This window comes from Stegostoma tigrinum, unplaced genomic scaffold (genome assembly GCF_030684315.1).
Source record: "Stegostoma tigrinum isolate sSteTig4 unplaced genomic scaffold, sSteTig4.hap1 scaffold_198, whole genome shotgun sequence".
NCBI lineage: Eukaryota > Metazoa > Chordata > Chondrichthyes > Orectolobiformes > Stegostomatidae > Stegostoma > Stegostoma tigrinum.
In genome coordinates, this window is record NW_026728137.1 from 393,596 (window position 1) to 417,274 (window position 23,679).

The window sequence follows — 23,679 nt, forward strand, 5'->3', positions numbered from 1 at the left end:
AAATATAACAGATGATTGTCTTAACCAGAACGATCTCAGAGCTTAATGAGAACCAACCTCCTCAAATTTCAACAAACCACATTTTGCTGAGATTCCTTCGTTTTACAAATTTTTCGCTTGACCTTTAAAAGAATACCATCATCTAAGATGACTACAGGCACAATACAAAAGCAAATAAGAAAGTAATAACCTGCGAAGAATCTTTATGCACTATTGAACCTCTGAGAGATAATGTGAGACACATGAGTGAGCTGTCATGTTTAAAATTCGAGGGCAAGTATAGGTCATCTTTTTCTTTAAAACTCAAAAGCTTATTGCTGGAATTATTCTGCTGGAACATTTATTTACTTGGGCAAAGAAAGAGAATATTTTGGCCACAGGAAAAAAGAGAAACCCAAATTCCCTTTTGAAAGGACCAGCTGGATCATTTCTGCAATCCATTGGGTTCATGAAAGCCAGCTCATTAGCTTACTGCTTTGAAGAAAAATCTAATCACCTCTGGTTATTTGCTGATCTTCTCAAATTTTATAAGCATAGCACATTTGTGAAACTTTTCATCCCCGGGGTGTCCCTATAATGTCAGAGGCACATCAATTGAAGGTCAGCAGTGGTGAGAATCGCTTTGTCTCTGAACTGAGTTTTGATCAGTTACCCCAAAAAACCATTTGTGAATTGCATAAACTGTTAAATACTCACCGACATTCAGAAAACTAATGTATTAAAAAAAACTGAGGTGACAAGAGAAATCATCACTGATGTCATTTGAAAAATATGCAACCCATTATGACAGAATTGCGGTACTCCTGCATATTTCAGTGGTAAACAGACATTCATTTGACCAACATTTCAGTTTTGCAAAAAGGCTCCTCATACTGCATTCAGCTTCCAAACTTTTATTGTTATGCCCAACACAGACTTACAGAAATTGATAGATTTTGTTCAATTAAAATAGCACTCTTCCATTCACTACATGCAGAAACTTAGACATCCCAAACATTGTTTCAGGAAGCTCCAAACTACATAAAAAGCATTGAAGGAAGTCAATGTTACATTTTATCCTTCATCTCAAGTTCTAGTCATTGTCCTAACACATTCACCGCACTTATTAAACTTTGTGTTGTACTGGGTCAAAATCACTTCATTATTGCGAAAAATTAATCAAAAATACTTTGCCACCTGTCTCTGTATTATGTTTTGTGAGTATGTTTTATTCACTTTTGTCCCAAACCACTAGCGGGGTGCTTAATCATGATTTGTGCCACCATTTGGGATCAGGGATATTGGAAGGGGATAGGGGCACAGAACAGGAGAACTGAAGGACTGCTTTGCCTTGTTGTAAACAAACAAGTTCATCACAGGATGTTGTCAAGGATTCCTGCAGGAAATAGGAGAGCCCAAAATAGTTACAAGTTCATCTTTGAGAAAAGAAAATCTAATGTAAATGTCGGGGAAGCAGAATGAACGTCACACACTGGATTTCCACATCTCTTTTCTTTTCATTTTGAAAATTAGAACATGTGTGTATTGCCCGTGAAATCATTCTGACTGCATTAATATGGCACAATATTTTGTGGGTCCTTTAAATCTCTTATGCATGCAAATCCACATTTAGCAAGAGATTACTGAATGCTGCAAGGCACCTGAAAATGTTTGCCAGTCTCCTTTCCTTCTACACTTCCCTTCTGAAGTACCTATATTTCACTCTGTACACATTGGGGTCATCAATAATCCTCATCATTTGTACCATTTGCCACTCTCTCCTGCTTGTGGGAACACTCTGAGATTGTCACTAAACAACCTCCTGCTGTAAGACAGACTGCTGTTTCATTGCAGTTTTGCCTAAACTTGTGTTGAAATTTACTTGCTGCAAACGCCTTCTTGCTCCTTTTGAAGTTGGACCTCCTCCAAATCAAAATTATTCTGGATTGTTCCTTCCTCTCTTCTGAAGCCAAAATAAATATCTTATGATATGGTGCTTCCTGAAATGATCCATGTCTGATATTCGATATATAGTGTGTGTGTATGTGTGTGTGCACAATAATTATAGAAGTGGTAGTGCAGGTTGAAGATATCATCAGGATTCTGAACTTTAAAAATTGGAGCATTGTATGAAAAACAAATATGTTCTGACAAATCATTATAAAAAAAACTCCTGATATGCCCTCAACTCTGGTATTTACCAATCACACTTCAGGAAGGGATTTGACAGGGCGCACAAAACATTCCCAAAAAATATTACCAGAGATGACAAACTAGACAGCCCTGTGGAGAGGCTGAAGAAGCTTGGGCTGCTCTTGGAGAAAACTAAGAAGTGATTTTAAAAGTGTTCAAAATCATAAGGGATTTGGTTAGAATGGATAAGAACAATCGGTGCCTTGTGACAGAAGGCTTAAGGAGAAAAGGACACTGATTTAAGATGATCAGCAAAAAGAACCAATGGTGACAAGGAATTTTTTTTTTCAATAGCCTATTCAGGAACTGGAAAGCTCTGCCGAATAGTGTGGTGGATGCAGCTTCAATTGCGGTCTTCAAAAGTGAACTACAATTTTCGAAAGGAGAGGTTTCGCAGTATTACACAGTAAAAGGACTTAGGAGTGAACGTAGGCAAGTCCCTCTTTGAGAGCTGGTACAAACATCAAATCATTGTCTCTGGGCTATTACCATTTGATGGCTGTATAACATTGCACAAACTGCTAGCTCCCCAGCTATTTCCTACCGCTTTGTCATATTCTGAATAATGATTCACTTTGTCATGCATGCAATTAAACTTACTCAGCAATTATTTCGCTGGATCCTGAAGAAACACAACTTCCATTTTCCTCACCATTTGCACTGTCAACATTTCCAGAACTGCAATTGATCAAAGAGAACAAATTAAGTCATTTAGAACAGGCAAACACGTCCAGAATTAAATCCAACCCAATTCAACAACAAAAAATCACAGTGTTGAGAGAGGGGTCCTTTTGACTTCCACAGGATGCCCACAGGCCTTCATACTGAGGCAGTGCTGGGGTGTGGGTTGGAAGAGACAGAGCAGGGCAATAAGGAGAGAAAACCATTTCTTCAGTATTTCACCCTTGTTGAAAGCCGTTCCTGCGCTGTGCAAGAACTTGATACTGAAAGACAAGCAAATTTCAGTCTACCATTGAAAAGCTTTGAAAGCTTTATGCTAATTCAACATTATTCCATCTCTTAAAATAAGCCAAACATTGCAGAAGCAGTGAAGCAGTTGCTTCATGTGATTGCTGTTGTCTGGATTGGTGCTCACTGCACTGCCAGTTGGGGTATCTTCCTGAGGCAACCCTGACATAATCCTACAGCAAATCCCAACAGTTTCCTTTCACAGTATTAGATCCCAAATACTGAACAACAGGTTTAATCTGTCATCACATCAAATTTACTTGTCAATTACTCCTTCAGTTTCTGACAAACTTAGGTTTCCACCCACTACACAGTGTGACATGTCAACATTTTCACAGCTGCAACTGGTCACAAAACACCAAATAAATCATTTTACTTGTGCACATGATCACATTTTTAATTTCTGGCACTCTTATCTTATTTTGGCTGTGAGGGGGAGCCAGTGGGTAGATGAGGAGTAAAGAGGTCAAATAAAGAACCTCTACACTGGGACAGACAATAAACATCCCAAAAGAGAGGATTTAAGTTTAACTTCCTCATCTCTGGCAAAGAAACTCAAGCTCTTTACAGACTATTGACAATTCAACCCTCACAAGCACAGCTTGTAACTCATAGTTTGATTCGGAGCACTGATGTAGGAATTTGTCATTGCTCAAATTCACTGAAGCTTAAGGTCAGATTAGTCACCAGTGGCTGTTTTGCTGAAAAAAAATCATTTTTCTTTCCTGCTCTTTTAACAGTTCTGAGTTTCCTTAAAGACCTGGACAGAATAAACTCAGGATTAATTCCAGGTCTCTGCCTGACTCCATGGATACACATGGCAAATGGCCAACTTAGATAATTCAAAATGCAAATTATTCAATGGCAATATTGTATGGGAGAAATACCAAGGCTCGGACACGGGGAGCAGGTCACATTCTTAATTGATAACATATTTCTACAAATGTCACAGACGTTTGAAGGACACTTCAATGAACTTGGAGGAAGTTTGTGGGGAGGGTGCAGCTGAAGCAGGAAGGAGGAACACAGAGAAGTGCTGAGGTGGGGTAGAGGAGATTAACTCATTTCTTTAGCAATTTTACCAGAGCCACATTGTCCAGAAATATAACCTCAATATTGATCTGAGAACAATTTCCCATCTAAGTGTTTTGGATGCTTCAATGGTGATGCTATCATTTAAGGTAAATATCTCTACCATGAATTTTCTAGGAAAGCAGTCCAGCAGACACTTTAATGTAACTGCCATAGTCTGGAGTGGCATTCATTACATTGCACAAAAAGTTTTGAAATCAATGATACTCCATCATTCCCTTTTCACACTGCTGCATTCCAAATTGCAGAATTAAAACACATCAAAAGTACTTCTGATCAAACTTGCTTCCTCATGGTTACACAGATGCCTGGCAAACTTTGATTCCCACCCACCCGACAATCTATACGGCCAAAATATCTGCAGCTGCAAGTGCTCATGAAGCACAAATTAAGGAAAGGATTTGCATCTACAAATGACTTGTAAACATTGAAAATAAATTTTGAATCCCAAAATGCTCTGTATTTCAAGTCCTCATTTGGTCAAAGTCCAGATGAATGACTACACTAGATGGTTTGCTTTCCAAATTTTCAGAGAAAATATGTAGGACACTCCAGTTACATCGGCTTGTGCATTTGAGGGGAGGTGGGAGGTTTCGCAGTTTAGCATTGTTGCAAGTTAGACCACAAGGTCTGGATGTTGAGGGCCAATCAAATTTTCACTGAACATTTTTAAATGTTTTCTATCGATCAAAGGCTGAAATGTGTCATTGATTTAATTACTGGCAATGGCCTCGGAGGGATTAAAGCTGTTTCTTTAATGTGATTTTTATTGTCTCGAACGGCGATATAATCTTTCAAGAGCTACTATATTCACTGCAATTTCTTTTCATGTTATGTATTATGAATGAAGCACAGAAGGATGAAACTTACTTTGAAATTGTTGCTGTCTCTTTTGGTGAACTTGGTTCTTCATCTTTCTCAGAGTTTGGGCTGTCAAAGGTTTTAGACCTGCAATTATTTAAGACCACAAAACCGTAAGACATAGGTGCAGAAATTAGGCCATTCGGCCCATTGAGTCTGTTCTGCCATTTAGTCATGGCTGATAAGTTCCTCAACCCCATTCTCCTGCTTTCTCCCCATAGCCCTTGATCCCCTTGATAATCAGGCACCTATCTGTCTCAGTTTTAAATTTCCTGGCCTCCACAGCATTCTGTGGCAGTGAATTTCACAGATTTAAAACTCTCTGGCTGAAGAAGTTTCTGCAAATCTCCAATTTAAAAGGTCTTGTCTTCATTCTAAGGCTGTGCCCTCGGAGCCTCGTCTCTCCTACCAATGGAAGCATCTTCCCAACAACCATTCTGTCGAGGCCATTCAGTGTTCTGAAAGTTTCAATTAGATCACCCCTCATCCTTCTAAACTCCAAATGAGTATAGTCTCAGAGTCATCAACCGTTCCTCATATTTTAAGGTTTCCATTCCTTGGACCATTCTCGTGAACCTCCTCTGAACACGTTCCAGGGACAGTACATCCTTCCTGAGATATGGGCCCAAGTCTGCACGCAGTACTCCAAGTACGGCCAGACCAGAGCCTTATAAAGCCTCAGAGGTACAGCCCTGTTTTTAGATTCATATCTTTTCACAATAAATGCCAACATTACATTTGCCTTCCTGACTATATAAGGCAAAAACTAAAGACATTTTAAAAAAACACTTGCACCCAGAAGTGGCTTCATCACAAAAGGACCAATGAAATATTTAGTGTCAAATCCATAAGACCATAAGATATAGGGGCAGAATTAGCTCATTCGACCTCCTCAGTCTGCTTTGCCATTCAATTCTGGCTGTGATGTTTCTGAAGCCCAATCGCCAGCCTTCTTCTGAAAGCCTTGATCCCCTTATTAATCAAGAACCCATCTCTCTCTCTATCTTAAATAGTCCGAATGACGTCGGCTTCCTGCAATGTTTTCCTCAGATTAACCACTCCCTGACTGAAGAAATTCTTTCTTACCTTAGTTCGAAAGGTTGGCCTCTTCACTCCGCGACTGTGCCCGCATGTCCTAATCTCTCCTCCTAGTGGAAACATCTTCTCTGTTCCATGTACAATCCTTCCAGGCCTCTCAGTATTCTGTAAGTGCCAATAAAATTCCCTCCCATCCTTCTAAACTCCATCCTAAACAGAACCAAAACCCTCAACCACTCTTCAGATGACAAGCCCTCTCAAGTTTTCAAGTCCTATTCAACTGGATTTGTTAAACAGGCAACATTTCTGATGTATGTAACTACAATAGATCGAGATTTGTTTTTCCCTTCCAAGCTCTAACAGGTGGTTTGCAAGTGACAGGAGTTGAGTCTGGAAGAGGAGCTGGGGGAGTTGCAAGGAAGAAGGGATTTCAACTTTCACACAAGTTCTCAAAGCACAATGGTCTGGATTTTTTTGGGCGATGCGGGGAGGTGGGACATGTAATAACACTGCAAACAGAGTTAGAGAGTCAAGTTTTTCAATATATTTACCGGCAGTGCACAGTCCAATGTTTGGAAAAGAAATATTCCATTAAAGACTGTGTGTTAATGCATGGCCAATCATTCGCTGACAATTAAATTGGAGGTGGGAGGATTAGGAAAATGGCAGGGAGGGAGTTTACCACCTACACATTGCAAAGCTATGTGACATGGGCCAGTTCTCTTTTTCACCTGGGCTCTCCCTGACATCTAAGGACTGCCTCCCTCACTTTCCGCCCACTTACACAACCTCAGTGACAATCAGCATTAACAGTAGGGCTGAGAAAGGTGCTGATCTGCCATCCCTTTCACTGGACTAGCAGCTGTCAAAACTGAGCCAAACCGTCAACTGGTGAGTAACCCGGCAATGATCTCTTTGTTGGTCACCGCTAGAATCGGCCAAGGCCTCCAGGTTGCAGTTCCAGCAGAAGGCCTGCAGCATGAACCACAATCTTCCATCTAAAATTTCTTTTTACAACACTAAGAACAGAGCAAATATTAGAACAACAGCCAACTGTTTCTTTAATGTAAAAGAACAAACTACAGAAGCCGACAAGCTGAAAGAAAAGCAGACATTGCTGGAGAAACTCAACAGGTTTTGCAGCATCTACAGACAGAAAACAGAGTTCAAGTTGAGCCAAGTGACACGTCTTCAGAGATGCGAAGTTCTGAACATGGGAACCTCAACTCAAAATGCCCACTTTGTTTTCTCACCACAGATGCTGCTAAGTTTCAGGAGAAAGTCTCTAAATAATGTTCCTGAAAATGGCGGCCTCCAGAGGTTGCCCTTCACATAGTTGTATTCTGATTAAAGCATCATTTCCTCATACATTGGATCAATACTTACTTTCTGATCTCAGCAACTGTCTCTAGAGGAATTGGATTTTCAAGCTCCTCACAGCTCGGAATGTTAGCATTGTTTCCGCTGCTGAAATTAGTTGTGAAGAATGTCATTTTAAACAAACACTTGTACCCAGTAATTCTTAGCTCATCGGTAGTTTCCTTTGTATTCCTTGTGCTCTGAATAAAGCAAACCTTAACCACATATTGTATTCAAATTTACTCTTTCATGACAGATTTTAGAGAGCATGGTTTCCCATCTACCTTGTAGTTTGCACCGTCAGGTGATCTGCAAATGGTCCTAAAAGTGTTATCAAGTAAATTTGAGGAAACATCCACATCCACAAGAAAATTATCTCCATACACCTGAAAGACATTGAGTCGGCATTTCGTGCCATTGAGAGCTAATTTTCTAACAACGGGTCAAGACGCAACTACAGAATATGGTGATTGGTCTCCCCAAAACCCTGAACGATAGTTTACAGGATAAGACCGTGAGACTGGAGTGTGGTTGTAAAGACAGAGAGAGGGACAGAAGGATGTAACAGATTCATATCTTCAACATTTTATATTTGTTGCAAAGTCTAAAAATATCTCAAACAAAGAGCTCCTGGCCCAAATATAGAAGGGCAACCAACTTTCCAATGAAGAACTTCAGATACTGTCTGTACATACAGGGCTGAATGTCCCAAGTCAACTGGCCTTGGCCTGAGACATGACATTCTTGGCAAAGTGGAGGGGAGTTCAGGAGGAAAGCTGAACTCTCTTCTGCACCATTGTACTGTATTGTCAGCGGTGGGCAAAGTAGCCGGCTTAACGACGCACTGGGCATGAATTAAGTCACCAGCTGACAGCTGCACATGTCTGTCTCTCTGGCAAATATTGGAGCTCCTCAACTCCTACAGTGGACATTGGCCTGCAGATCTCTTTTGTATAAGCTCAGCAATACCAACCGTAATGACAGCAAAGAAAAGATTGCAGCTCTGCCTCTATTTCATTCTTGGTCAACTGTTTTTATAAAATAGATTACCCTCCAGATGTACTGTGAGTAGGTTTTTCTTCAAAACCTTCACAGGAGATTTGAAAGACACCACAGGCAGACTGAGGGGAGGGGAGAAGGTAGGAACCTCAATTCTTCGACATGCTGTATCCTTAATTCAGAGCTCAGCTATCTAAATGTTTGGCGACAAATGGAGATCTGAATAGTGAATGGATGAGCAATTTTTCACTGAACACTTTTGGATCTTTTCTGTTGATACAACTTTTCTTTTTAAACAAACAAAATCTGTGTAGATTTTTGATACAATCAAGCAACTTTGTTAATGTGACTGCTGCTGTCTCGTGTTTGCTGCATTGCTGTGGGAGGAAGGCCCTCCATAGATCTTACAGGAAGTGCCAGCAGGTTTTTTAACATTGTTGTATTTTGGATGAAACTTAATTATGTCACACATAAGATTAAATCTTACTTTGTGCTCACTGAATCGATTACTGGAATCTCTTCTGCCTCTGAGGTGTCAAAGCTTCCATATCTGCAATTGGTCAGACAGCACAAACTAAGTGATTTTAAACAAGCTTGAATCTACAATTTGCATTCAGCCACTGAAAAACATCTGAAGGTTCAGGATTTCGGCATTTGAAGCCTTGATTACCGAGTTTGTTCATACTTTGCATTGAAACTCCAATTTGGCATTTTACAGCATACCTGCCACTTCCCATACAAGGAGGGAAGAGTAAAGCATTCAATGTGGTTCTGTCTCATCTGATCGTAACTTCAAATCTACATTCCTGCCTCTCCTAATGACCTTTCACCTCCTCTCCCTCAACAAGTATCTGTTTATCTTTGCATTTACAATATTCCAGAGCTCTGCTCTGCATTTAATTGCTTTCCAAATTACTTAACATGTCTGTACACGATCATTTTGTGATTCATGCACGAGGATACCCAGATTCCACTGTATCTCAGAGCAATGCAATCTCCCTCAATAAAAACAAAACTGCTATTCTTTCTGCCAAAATGGACTTCAAATTTACCATATACAACTCTATTTGTCAGATCGTTGACGACTTGCTAAACCTATATTTCTCTGCAGTATTCCGAAGTCCTCTAAGGTTAATTTTTTAGCGCATCTTTGTCACGTCACCAAATCTGTCAGTCACAAATTCATTCCTTCAGAAGTCATGGACTGATCGTCAACACTTGGAAAACTTGGGCAGGAACAGATTTTTAAAATTATACTCATACTATACGATCCTAACCATTTTGAACTCAAGTTAATTCTCTGTCTCAAATAAAAACCTCAGTAAATGAAAACACTCAAGTAAAAAGAGATGAATTCCCTGGATCTAATTACAGAACACCAAAATAACTGTAGCATCTAGTCAGACTGTTTCTCCCTTTCACCACGGATAAAGGAAAATTTTGAAATGTAGGGTGCGTGTAAGGTGAACGGATGCTATAAACATCCGTTGAATTATGATGATCTTTTAGCCGAATTAAAATGGTTGACTCAAACACTAATCTTAAACACAAAATCTGTCCAATTGGTAAAATGGGTTTGAAATTTGAATGGCATGGAAGCCATTTTGTTGTTGACTTTTTAAAAACTCCAAGAATCTCCCTGCAGATGGAGACTTTCACCAAAAGACAATGGACAAGTTAGAGATCAAAGCAGCCAAAGTAATAAACAGCTACATTGTGAAAGGAGGAGACAGTAAATATAACAGATGATTGTCTTAACCGCAGCTACCTTAGAGTTTAATGAGAACCAAACTCCTCAAATTTCAACAAACCACAGTTTGCTGAGATTCCTTGGTTTTACGGAATTTTCGCTTTACCTTTAAAAGAATACCATCATCTAAGATGACCACCGGCCTAACACAAAAGCAAATAAGAAAGTAATAACCTGCGAAGAATCGTTGTCCACTATCTCACCTCTGAGAGATAACATGAGACACATGAGTGAGCTGTGATGTTTCAAATTCTACGGCAAGAATGGGTCACCTTTTTTTAAAAACTCAGAAGCTTATTGCTGGAATTATTCTGCTGGAACATTTATTTAGTTGGGCAAAGAAAGAGAATATTTTGGCAACAGGCAAAAAGAGAAACCCAAATTCACTTTTGAAAGGTCCAGCTGGATCGATTTCTGCAACCCATTGGGTTCATGAAAGCCAGCTCATTAGCTTACTGCTTTGAAGAAAAATCTAATCATCTCTGGTTATTTGCTGATTTTCTCAAATTTTATAACCATAGCACATTTGGGAAACTTTTCCTACCCAGGGATATCCCTCTAATGTCAGAGGTACATCAATTGAAGGTCAGCAGTGGTGAGAATCGCTTTGTACCCGAACTGAGCTTTGATAAGTTACCCCAAAACACCATTTGTGAAGTACATAAACTGTTCAATGCTCACCCAACGTGCAAAAAACTAATGTATAAAAACTGAGGTGACGAGAGAAACCATCACTGATGTCATTTGAAAAACATTTCACCCATTATTACAGAATTGCGGTATTCCTGCATATTTCAGTTGGAAGCAGACATTCATTTGACCAACATTTCAGTTTTGCAATGAAGGTTCCTCACCCTGGACTCAGCTTCCAAACTTTGATTGTTATGCCCAACACAGACTTACAGACAATTGATCAGAGATAATGGGAACTGCAGATGCTGGAGAATCGAATTAACAAAGTGTGGAGCTGGATGAACACAGCAGGCCAAGCAGCATCTTTGGAGCACAAAAGCTGGCTCTAGGCCTGACACGTCAGCGTGTGTGCTCCTAAGATGCTGCTTAGCCTGCTGTGTTCATCCAGCTCCACACTTTGTTATTACAGACAATTGATAGGCTTCTTTCAATTAAAATAACATTTTTCCATTCACTACATGCAGAAACTTAAACATTCCAAACATAGTTGTAGGAAGCCCCAAACTACATAAAAAGCATTGAAGGAAGTCAACGTCACTGTTTATCTTTAATACCAAGGTCTAGACATTGTCCTAATACATTCACCACACTTTTTAATCGTTGTATTGTACTGGTTCTCGATCGCTTCATTATTGCGAAAAAATAATCAAAAATACATTGGCACCTGTCTCAGCATTATGTTTTGTGAGTATGTTTTATTCACTTCTGTCCCAAATCACTAGCCGGGTGCTTAAACATGATTTGTGCCACCATTTGGGATCAGGGATATTGGAAAGCGATGGGGGCACAAAACAGGAGGGCTGAAGGACTGCTTTGCCTTGTTGTAAACAAACAAGCTCATCAGTCCCACTGCAGTCTCTCTTTATGAAGGACTTCAAGTCTAATTACTTTTAATCAAGTTATTCAAACTTATTATGACACATGACATAGGAGATAGAATTTGAATCTGGACCTTTTGGGCAGAAGGTGTAGGATAGAACCATCTGTGTGGAGGATAAAATCCTCCAGAATACTTTAAAAAATGTGGACTTTTCTGATGAAACTGGATGAAAGTTAAAGCCCAAATTTGCAGAGCTTAACGTCCGAGGGATTGGGGTGCAGGTAAGTTCATGTCTTCAATGAACAAAAAATCGTCTCCCTTACTGAGGGTTGGATGGAGATTCTCAGTTTACTGAGAGTTTGTTTCCATATGGCTAGTTTCAGCGATTCATTGCCAGAAGGATTAATAACAAAAATTACTCGACAGAACATACTTTTCTATCATTACCATTAAACAAAGGAGATGCTCATTAGATTTATGCTCACTTGTCCAGGAGGATGTACAACACACTTTCAGCAGTGGTATATGCTTTGTATGTCGAAAAGAATGTGCGGATGTAGAAACGCTCCTTGTTCATGAGAGCGATTACAAAATTTTCGACGAGTCTTTTTGAGGTCTCAGAGTTAAGAATTTGAACGTTGGAGGTATCGACAGTGAGATGTGATGGAAGCTCATCTCCTGATGCCTACAGAGAGTACGAATTTAAAAAGTAAATGTGATGCAGGAACAACGTTTATTTGTATAGATCTCTGACATGGTAGAAACATTTCAAAATGCTTCACATTTACATAATCATTTAAAAATCACTCCAAGATTCATGAAGCTAAAACTAGGACAGGCCACCAAAAGCTTGGTCAGAAAGATTGGTTTTGAGGACAAAGCGGAGATGTTTTGGAAGAGTGTCGCAGAACTGGGTAGCTGAACACACCAATGACAGAATAAAGAAGATCAAGCATGCAGGCAAGATCAAAGTGGCCGGAATTAGAAGTGCAAAGATATGAGCATTGAAGGGCTGGAGGGGAATACCATTGATGAGGAGATACAATATGTTCAATCCAATGATAAAGCAGCTGGTCACTTCATGTATTACTTGAACCATTCAAAGAAAATACAAAGTTAAAGTCAAAACATCACAGAAACATGGCCAGCTAGATTCATATAAAACAGAAATTTGAGCCTTGGAGTTATTTTGTATCGATCTCAAGAATATTAAACCATCATTTTAAGTAAATAAACATTTAATATTAAATCCCTTCAGCTGACCACCCACTATTTCTCAATTTCTACTTCAATCCAGTCATCAGATGGGCCAGAAAGTTTCCACAACAGAGTAAATGTGGAATTATGTACAGCAACTTCTGTCTACAGCTCGAGGCCACAGCAAGCTACTGGAAACAGGACAGTCTGGCTTCAATCCTGTTTGAATTCTCTGCTAACAATATCACTGACTTCACATTTCTGAACAATATTGTTTTTAGGAATCTAATTACTCTTGAAAGCAAGCTTACATAACTGGTCGGAAAACAGAGAGGTGTAAAATGTTTGCTGACTTGGCGGAAAATAGAAGGAGGGAGAAACTGAAGAAAAAGGAAACCTCTGTTGTTTTTTGTTCCACAGCTCGTGCTATGCAAGGTCTCTTCCAATGTGCTGCCTAAGGGTTATCATACTTGATACTGTGGAGTGTGCAAAAGAAACTAAGAACTCTCACAAAGAACTTCATAGTTCAAATCGCATCAAGCACCCCTATATCAAATTCAGTTTCCTTCATGTCAGCAGATGAATATACCTTTGGGATTGGGCAGGGGTCAGGGTGGAGCATGTCAGCAAAGGAGGGAATTGGAGCACTCTTTAAGGAGCCTGATTTGAAATTTGAAATCCAATGTGAACCTCTCAACTTTGCCAGAGTAGCTGGCCGGTTCAGTCAGAATGATGAATTGTCTGTAATCACAGGAAATGTATTTCCAAGACTTGTTCCAAGTAATAGAAAATTGTACAAAATGTGTTTCAATTAAATGAAGTTGTCGTTTTAAGAACTTTACCCCACACAAGTATAAAAAAGCATGACTGAAGAAAAGCATAACCTTCAAACAAAGATAACAAAGTGTGGATAATAAAATGTGAGGCTGGATGAACACAGCAGGCCAAGCAGCATCTTAGGAGCACAAGATGCTGCTTGGCCTGCTGTGTTCATCCAGCCTCACATTTTACTGTCTTGGAATTCTCCAGCATCTGCAGTTCCCATTATCTCTAACAAAGTGTGGAGCTGGGTGAACACAGGAGGCCATGCAGCATCTTAGGAGCACAAAAGCTGATGTTTCGGGCCTAGACCCTCCATCAGAAAAGGGGGAGGGGGAGAGGGTTCTGAAATAAATGGGGAGAGAGGGGGAGGCAGATCGAAGATGGATAGAGGAGAAGTTCGGTGGGGAGGAGACAGACAAGTTTCGAGGCAGGAATGGAGCCAGTAAAGGTGAGTGTAGGTGGGGAGGTGGGGGGGATAGGTCAGGCTGGGGAGGTCGGATAGGTCAAGGGGGCGGGATGAGGTTAGACAGAAGGAAATGGGTGTGTGGCTTGGGGTGGGAGGAGGGGATAGGTGAGAGGAAGAACAGATTAGGGAAGCGGGGACGAGTTGGGCTGGTATTGGGATGCGGTAGGGGAAGGGGAGATTTTGAAGCTCAAATTGTTTATGTGTCACCATATTTTGATCCAGTAAGACAAATAACATTAAAAATAAATTGATGTTTTATGACCATGCTGACAATCTCAGCAAGAGAAATTACGTAATGTCCATGTTTAAATATTACAAGAGCAAAACTATTGAATGGTTGCAATACGTTACTAAAATAAAGGCTACCAGCTGTCAATACATTGCTTTCACCATTTTTAATGGTGAAATCTCTGTTCCTTCCTCTCTCACCCTACTTCTCATTCCTTCCATCTGTTCTGCTGTTGTGGTACCAAGCTATCAGCTCCCCTACTCAAATTTACTTCATAATCATTCTTCCCGCTCCTTTCCTTCCCATTCATCGCACGGTGTAACAGAAGAAAGGGCAGGATATCTATGGAAGGATGTGCCCTTCAGTGTTCTAAGTTTTCACAATGCCAGCAAAAAGGAAAAAAAAATAATCGAGCACAGTAAATCACAGTCCCTCAACGCACAGTTTTTGCGGCGATAATTCAAAACTGGTGCATTTTCACAGCATATTGAACATATGCAATTAGTAAGCAATCAACAGGCATGGAGGAAATCTCTCAAGCAGATATTAACATGTCAATAAAAGCAGGATGGAAGAGTTGAAGTTAATTATGCAGTGGAGAAAATCAACTGAAGTGTGCACATTCAGGTTTCAAATATTAAGTAGAGTTCCACATGAACATTGTTTTATTTACCTCTCGTAGTCAAAATGCCACAACACACTAGCTTGCCTGACAGATGACATGTTCTCTTCTTGTTTCAAATTCAGGAACTGGTTTGCAAATCTGGTTCAAATTTGGACTTTGTTAACTGAAGGTTGCCAGGCACAGCATGTGGCAGAGCGGTGGAATGTGGCCAGTGATTGAAACACCATCTCATGTCCACACTTAACTCCTATTAACACACTCCAGTTTGTGGCTATAAGTTAGTTCTAGTCATGATGATTGTCAAAAATTTACGAAAAACATGACAGTTATGTTCACCACCCCCACTACACTACATCAAGGGACACAATTCCTCTTCATGATTATGTCGTTGTTCTATGTTCATCATGAATGTAAATTGGGTGACTATTCTATCTCAGTCTTAAATTGAAAAGAAGAATTTGCACGTCGCTTACTTAATTAATACCAATTAGAAAAGTTGAACAGATCTCTATCCTAGTACACAGCATACTTTTGTTACTCCATTTGTCTTACAGTTTGCTTGCTGAATATCTCAGAACTTAAACGATATTTTCTGAATTCATAGGAATAAGGTTTCTTGAGCTTGCTCTATTGTATCACATCATGATGTGTTTCTCTCTTAACTCCATTTATCCACCATTTATCCATTTACCGTGAATACACTGGCATAACATAAATGGCAGTCTTGAAGTTCTGAATGAACCCAACAGACTCCAACTTCAGAAGCTCCAACGGACAACATTTTTGGAAAAACGTCTGTCGCCAGATTTCACACCCAACGGACATAGCTTGGATTTGAAAAGTGCAGCAATAGATATTTCCTGACATAAACAGTCAGTGATTATCACAAGAAAAACCCGCTTGTCTGTTTCAAAGTGACCCACCTTTCGAAAAAAAAAGTCACCATTATCACACCACATCATAGGGCTGTGCTCACATGAGTGAGAGAGAGAGACAGCTGGTGGTTGTTTAACCAGCATGTCAGGCACGGGGAGAAGTTGAGAAGGACAATCCCTCATGGTCAACACAAATGTTGTTTACTCTTTCAATATCATCTTGCTCTTCCTTAGAACAATTGAAACTTTAAAAGGCCAAGTGAGCAGACGAGAGCATCAGCCTTCAAATATTTCAGCTCCCTCAGAATGAAATGGGACAAACCTGTGACCAAATATATAAAACATCTTGCACATCGTGGAAGAACGTGCGAGTGAGTGAGTGTTGGATGGTATATAGGAATATGAAGAATAAGTAATCAGGGGATTGGAATTTGTCATGTGTAAAAAACCAAGGATAGTACAAACCATTTTTATTCAGAGTAGTATGACGGAAATCTGACTGCTTCGGCAAGCTGACTGACCGGAAATAACAGTCAAATCTATAAGATAAATGAAACCATCATGACAGACAAAACAAAATTAAACATGTAAAGAGAAAGACTGCCATAAAAATTAAATACTGGACCAAAAAAGATAAAATGCTGACTTCAGTGTAGTTACATCTGTCCATGATCTGTTTGCTCTTCTGATATCACATTGCTCTTGCTTAGAAAACACAACTCTAAAATCCTAACTAAGCCAACACGGACGTCAGGTTTCAGACTTTTAGGCCACTCAAAATAAAAATCAACAAAGCTTTCACATCAATATATAAGTAAAAATCACTCTACACACCCTGGAAGCACTGTCTCAGAATCTAAAGGGAGTAACCCACAGTCGAGGCAAGGTAGGCTGCCTTCATGCAGGATAGGTTCACCAAGAGCAGTCTCTGGCATTAATACAGGGTAATGGGCACTGCCAGATGGACACCCGAGGCAGTCAGCTTCTCAGAGTCCACACCTCTGCAGTCCAGTGAGTGGGACTCAGTCAGCCCAGTGGGAGACTGAACCCAGTGTGGGGAGTGGGGAGAAAACAGCTGGGAAACTGTAGAGACATCAGTTAGATGTCGGGTCACCTATTGCTCAGTCTGTCAAGGTCGCTCAAGGGGGCTGCCACATCAGTCCTCATTGTGCTCAGTGATATTACACTGAGAAATGTCTGACTCCAGGGTCAGGCTGCTGTCATTGATGCAAGGCTGACAACTATTACTTTTCAGAGGTGTCAATGGACCGCTGCTGTTTTAATCTCGTCGGATATGGGAGGCACGGTGGCTCAGTGATTAGCACTGCAGCTTCACAGTGCCAGGAACCCGGGCTCGATTCCAGGCTCAGGCTGACTGTGTGGAGTTTGCATATTCTCCCCGTGTCTGCATGGGTTTCCCCTGGGTGCTCCCACAGTCCAAAGATGTGTAGGCTAGGTGGATCGGCCATGCTAATTTGCCCGTAGTGTTGAAGGGTGTGTGGGTGAAAGGAAGATGGGTCTGGGTGGGATGCTTCAAGGGGCGGTTTGGACTTATTGGGCTGAAGGGCCTGTTTCCACACCGTAGGGAATCTAATCTAATTTAATATGTCAGAGATGAGTATGAGCAAATGGAACAAAGGAGCAGGAATATTTCCAAGATAACAAAGTGTGGGGCTGGATGAACACAGCAGGCCAAGCTGCTGCAGTTCCCTGCTGTGTTCATCCAGCTCCATACTTTGTTATCTTGGATTCTCCAGCATCTGCAGTCCCCATTGACTCGAAAGGCAAATTTCCATGTGAAGTCTGGAATAAGTGAGTCAATGCCTGACTGAACACAGGGAGACAAGGAACTGGATTGAAGCTTGTGCTTTGTGAAAAATTAATGATAACTCATACCTTTCAGAATCAAAGTGGGTTGGAGTCTGAGGAATGAGAAAGGTGAAGTATCGTCAAACCTAAAAGACAAATGAAAACACCATAAAAGTAAAAGCCAAATTCAACATGAAAAGAGAAAGAGTACGATCACACTTAAATACTAGACCAAAAAATATCAACTGCTGACTTCAGCCTCATTATATATGTCAAATATTCATTTGCCTCTTCACTGTCTACTTGGTCTTCCTTCAACAATTTAACATTTTAACTTGTCAACTGAGCAGCCAGGACATCACCCTTCAGATACTTCAGTTCAAAATGAAACTCAACGAAGCTGTGCTCTAATTCAACTCCTTGAACATTTGGAATGATTTCCCAAAGGGCCTTTTTCATCCAAATACTATTTTTTGGCTGCTGTAATGTAGGAAAGGCACTGGTTAATGTGCAGAAAGCACGTTTCCATGAATAACAATTGGTAATGACTAGTTTCTCCATTGAAACAACATTCACTGAGGGATAAATAGTAGATGATTTATACGGGAGAATTCCATTCTTGTTTTTTTTGCGAATTGTTGTGATAATGGGATCTTGTGGTCATCCGAGATGAACATTTTCCCTGCTAATATCACCTTCAGCAAAGACCAGAAGAAACATTTTGCTCCATCAAAGAGTGGACACAAAAATGTGGCCAATATAATTTTGGTTTTGGCAAGTACTGGAACCATTGTGACCCACAACATACACGCATCAATTCAATCGGGTTACCCCACATTCACATCATTTTTCCAGTTTTCCCGTCTTTGAAATTCGTACTAAAATCCAATTTCTTTACAAATAGTGTCCAGTATATATTGAATTCAAATTACCTCAAAACTCTTCTCACAACCAAGAGTGATACCACGAAGGTATTGCTCCTTTCCCTCCGCTTCAATTCGTGTTAGTTCTAATTACACTGATGAGGGAGAGAAAAGAAATAAGCGATTCACACTTGAAACTGCAGAGCTACAAGTCTGCAATGTTCACCTCACGTTGTCTCAACATGAAGTGAAGACACACAGCAGTTATTGTTTATTCTTGTTTGTGTTTATGACATCACAGGCAAACCATTGTGATGTCACTGGGCTTATTCTTTTTTAAAAGAAAACCTTCCTGAGAAAGAACACAAAACCTGTTCGAGCAGTTACCTGCTGTTTTCCACTTCATCTCCATGTACGCGGTTGTCATGTGGGGAGGGCTTGTTTGTAAACGTGGGCATCATAACATGGATGCAGTTTCCCATCTCCGCCATCTTCCCTGAACAGCCTTCCTGGTATATTGCCCATGGAGGTGAAGGCACCAGGAGGCCTGCCCACATGTGACCAATACGTCTATTAATTTATTTGGTGGCCAGACTGGCTGGTCAGCTGTCAAGAGGATGGATGGTCTCATCTGTCCTGAAAGTCCATTAGAAACATCCTGGAGGTTAATTCAACGTTTACATTGACCTTCGAATCCTTTGCACTCCTCTCATCACAGTCACAACAACACTTACTGTTATGTCCTGCATGTTCACCAACTCTCTATTCATGCTCATACATTACCTTCAGTTCCAGAGCCCTTCTCTTATCTATTAGCCACCAGTGTGACACCCTACAAAATGCCTCTTGGGAATCCAAGTGCTATGCAGCTGTTGGTTTCCTCTTTGCGACCTCACTTGTTTGACTATCAAAAAGGAATGAAATTGTCAAACATGCCTGGCCCCACGGTGACCTTGAACTTACCTGCAACTGCCCTGTCTCCATCATGGAAAGTCTTCTTCTGGATTGACCACGTTGATTTAATCAGATGATACGATTTTTGTTTTAAAAGCATTGCTGAAACATACTTAATGAAGAGACATTATTAAGCACTTTCCCAACTGATTGAAATCATGTTAACTGGCTTTATTCCTTATTTTTGCTCCTCCTTCTTTCTTACATAGCAGTGTTACAACTGCTAATTTCTACTGAACTCAGACTTTTCCAGAATCCAGGATGTTTTGGTAAACCAGAAACCAAAATATCTACGATGTCTGAAGCTGGGCTCCAGGGGTATTCAGTTTCTTGGAAGGACTGACAAGAAGGAGGAGGTAGGTCAGCTTTGCTGGTTACGGAATAAAATTAATATGGTAATGACAATGGATATTAGTTCTGGTGAAATGGAGTCTGGGTACAGTTTAGAAACATCAAGGGACAGAAATTGACAGTGGTCGATGTATATACACCCCAGTCAACTCGCGTGGTACTTTTAGCAGAAGGCACTAAAAAGGAAATTGAAGACACCAGCAGAAAGGGAGAGCTCTACTACGATGAAAGGTCACTGACTTCAAGAGTCAGGTGACTTCAGTTGGCATAAAGATTGGGCAAAGCAAATCAGTTATCATTGCATACAGGAGGAATTCCTGACGTACTTTTTAAATTCATTCACGGGATGAGGGCATCACTGGCTAGGGTAACATTTATTACACATTCCTAAATGTCCAGAGAGCAGTTAAGAGTCAACCACATTGCTGTGGGTCAGGAGTTACATGTAAGCAAGAATGGCAGTTTACTTCCCTTAAAGGACAACAGATTCATGCTCATCATTAGACGCTTAATTCCAGGTTTGTATTGAATTCAAATTCCGCCGTCTGCTGCAACTGGATTCAAACACAAGTCCCCAACATAGTATCTGGGTCTCTGGATTAAGTGTCCAGTGATAACAACCTCAGGCCATTGTCTCCCCAATGAAGTGTGTGCTGTGCGGGTTTCTGGGTCAACACTTTGAGGAACCAACAAGCAAAACTGAAGTTTGAGGTGGGAAGACTGTGCTCATGCCCCCTCGGGGAAGTGAACCTCATTTTCACCCACAGAAGGAAACTAACAAGGACACCTTCCATCGAGAGTGCCAGAGGCTTTCGGAGAGAGCAACCCCCAGAAAGCAGAACGTCACTCACTTGGCTCTACTGTCCCATTCCAGACTCCAAAACTAGAACCTATTTACAGCAACAAATGGAAGTATTTGATGGATGCCCTGGGTTTGTGCTCCTCCCCCATTGCTCACCTACAGTTTTCCTGCTTCACCTTGTACTTCCAGCCAAACATCACTGATGTCAGCTGCTTCCTGCCATTCCAAATGCTCCTCCTCAAGTGGAAGGACAAACAGCAATGTGGAAATTCAAACACATTTCCGACCTGTGGAGGAAATGATACTGTTATAATTTCAGATAATTTTTAAAGGGCTCTTTTTGACCATTGAAGCAGGGGGTGTACAAACACTATCACAGGCTCGAACTCACAACCACTTGTTTCTGAGACCAGTGCTCTGACCACTGAGCTGTGCAGCCAGGCACAAGACATGGAAAGAGGGTCTCATGTATTGGAAATGGCAAAAGAATAGATAACTGGAGACTATTATATATCAAGACGTAACAAAACCGAAACAGAGCAGAGGGGCATCATGTGCAGAAGGTTGGGAGAATGCAAGGCCGAATCAGACAGTGTCCTGAGTGCCATAAACTGATCTTTCCTGCTGGTCCAGAGATTACGATTCAGTGCCTTCACTGTCGTAGCCTGTTCATGGTTATCATTTAAAGTAATAAATCTGAAATACTGACTGATCTTGAGAAGGAGAATTATGTCATTGATCAGTCAAAATCGATTCACTCCATGTTACAGTTCCACAGCAGCAATGCCAGCTGAAACTGCCTGGCATGCAATCAGTTTAAAACAAGAATAGAGGGGAGGTCAGGAAAAGTGAAGTGCCATGGTAGTTTGTGAGAGGTGACTGGAGGCCAAGTGGAGCCAGGTTCAATGTGGGTGTTGAAGACCAGTCTTCACTGTTACCCTGGCATACAGATCACATTGGATCAATCACACAAGGATCCTCCTTTTTGTGTTGTCCTTTGCACATCACAACTCGGGTCAGTGCCTTGAGGGGCTCGGATAATTTTAATTTTGAACATCAGCCGGCAGCAAAATGACATGACAAACTTTCCCTAATATCAGTACACCCGGATAATGAAGGCCATCAGTTTAACTGGGACAACATAACCGTAGTAGTGCAATCCAAACATAGCCACACATGGGAATTCCTAGAGGCATGGTTCTCAATCCATAATGCAGTCGGCATACAAATAGAATTGGACCCCATATGCAACCCATACAGAACAGAATGCGAAATGACACAAGTTGCCGGAACAGACCGGGCAGTATAAATTTCAAGTGGAGGAGAACAACATCGCTTCTTCGGAAGTCTCACTCATGACGTTACCTTGCGTGGTGACGAAAAGTCTGAACGAAAACAAGCCAGCTGGGCGAGCAAGTTTACAACTTTACTTGTTATCTTTACCGTTTAATGTGTGGCTCAGTGTCAGTCTTATACACACAGTGTTCTACCCGCTTCTCCTGCTGTACACAAGGTTTCCCAGCAAAAGGCAGCTTTGTGTGGAACACATGCAGTTTCTCCTGACAATAGGTACTGTTGCCATGAGCTGGGATATGAAATATACAATGAGCTGAAGTAGCCCCACACTCAAGTTACTCATTTACCTTTTACTTTCAATTTTCAATTTCCAAAACCCAGCAATCCATTCACTTAAGCTGCTGGGAACCTGACAAAAACAGCGTTGGCCAGACATTCCTCTTCGGGAGTGTCTGTCAATTTGCAAGGGTAGAAAAGCTGTCAACTTCACTCGAGTGAGAGAGGATACAATATTCCAAACTTCCAATTCAAAATCAGATGCCGTATCAATTACACCACTGGCTCCACACGTCTTGCTGCAGCTTTCATCCTGTCGATTGCGATGTAATCAGGGATACTGGCGGAAAACCCATTTGCAAGGTGAATATCCTGCAAAATAATCACTGTCGCTGCTGCACTTCAACTTTGTGAAGCGGTGAATGTCACTGGCAAACGAAACACATTAGCCCTCACATGCCTGGCTGTCACCTGTTTCTTTGCCACCTGTTTCTCTGCTGGAACTTGCCATTGCTTTGTTCACAGTCACTGCAAAGTTCTGCCTTGCATTTTTTTTTATTAAATTATCTCCTCCCAACTTAAAAACATTCCCTAGTCTTGAAATCTCCCATCCTTGGGAAATGACGACCACAATTCATACTATCTACATGTCTCATTATTTTATGAACTTCTAACAGGCCGCCTCTCAACCTCCTAAGCACCAGCAAGAAAAGTCAAAGTCTATCCAACCTTTCTTTATAAATCAAAGCTTCCATACCAGGCAACATCCTGGTAAACCTCTTCTTAACGCTCGCCAGCTTCATGATATGCCTCCTGTAATTGTGTGACAGAAACCGCACATTGTATTCCAGAAGAGGTCTCATCAACATCCTGTGCAACCTCAATATGACTTCCCAACTCCTAAACTGAAACAATTGAGCAATGAAGGCTGCCGTGCCAAAAGACTGTTTAACCACTGTCTAAATGGGATGGAAACTTCAAATAATCATGTACCTGGATCCCCTAAGTCCATGAGTAGGCACCTTAACAGTGAAAGTCTGAGGGAGGATGAGGAATAGTTTTGAATTTCTTTGACCTCACATCTGAAGAAATTTATTGTACACATGCAGCTGAATAAGTTCAACAATTCATACTCCGTGAGGAACTATAAATGAACCTGAAGATTTTTCAATTAAAAAGTAAAGTTAGACCCTCTCGAGTCAGAAGGAAGCCATCGCTGTTCTGTTTCTGAACTTCTCTTACCCAACAGGTTCTGCAACATGTCCATATGAAGATGGATAAGGGAGAACCAGTGGATGTAGTGTACCTGGACTTTCAGAAAGCCTTTGATAAAGTCCCACATAGGAGATTGGTGAATAAAA

The 23,679-nt window shown here is 40.9% G+C and overlaps 1 long non-coding RNA gene across 1 annotated transcript; it reads right to left on the reverse strand.

Moving 5' to 3' along the window:
- Positions 1–18,464: 18,464 nt before the first annotated feature.
- On the reverse strand, positions 18,465–19,676 carry LOC132207896 (uncharacterized). Its single transcript, XR_009443976.1, has 3 exons — positions 19,603–19,676; positions 19,027–19,275; positions 18,465–18,794 (listed from the first exon to the last, which is right to left on the reverse strand). It is a non-coding gene; the product is annotated as an uncharacterized LOC132207896 (long non-coding RNA).
- Between the last annotated feature and the right edge of the window lie 4,003 nt (positions 19,677–23,679).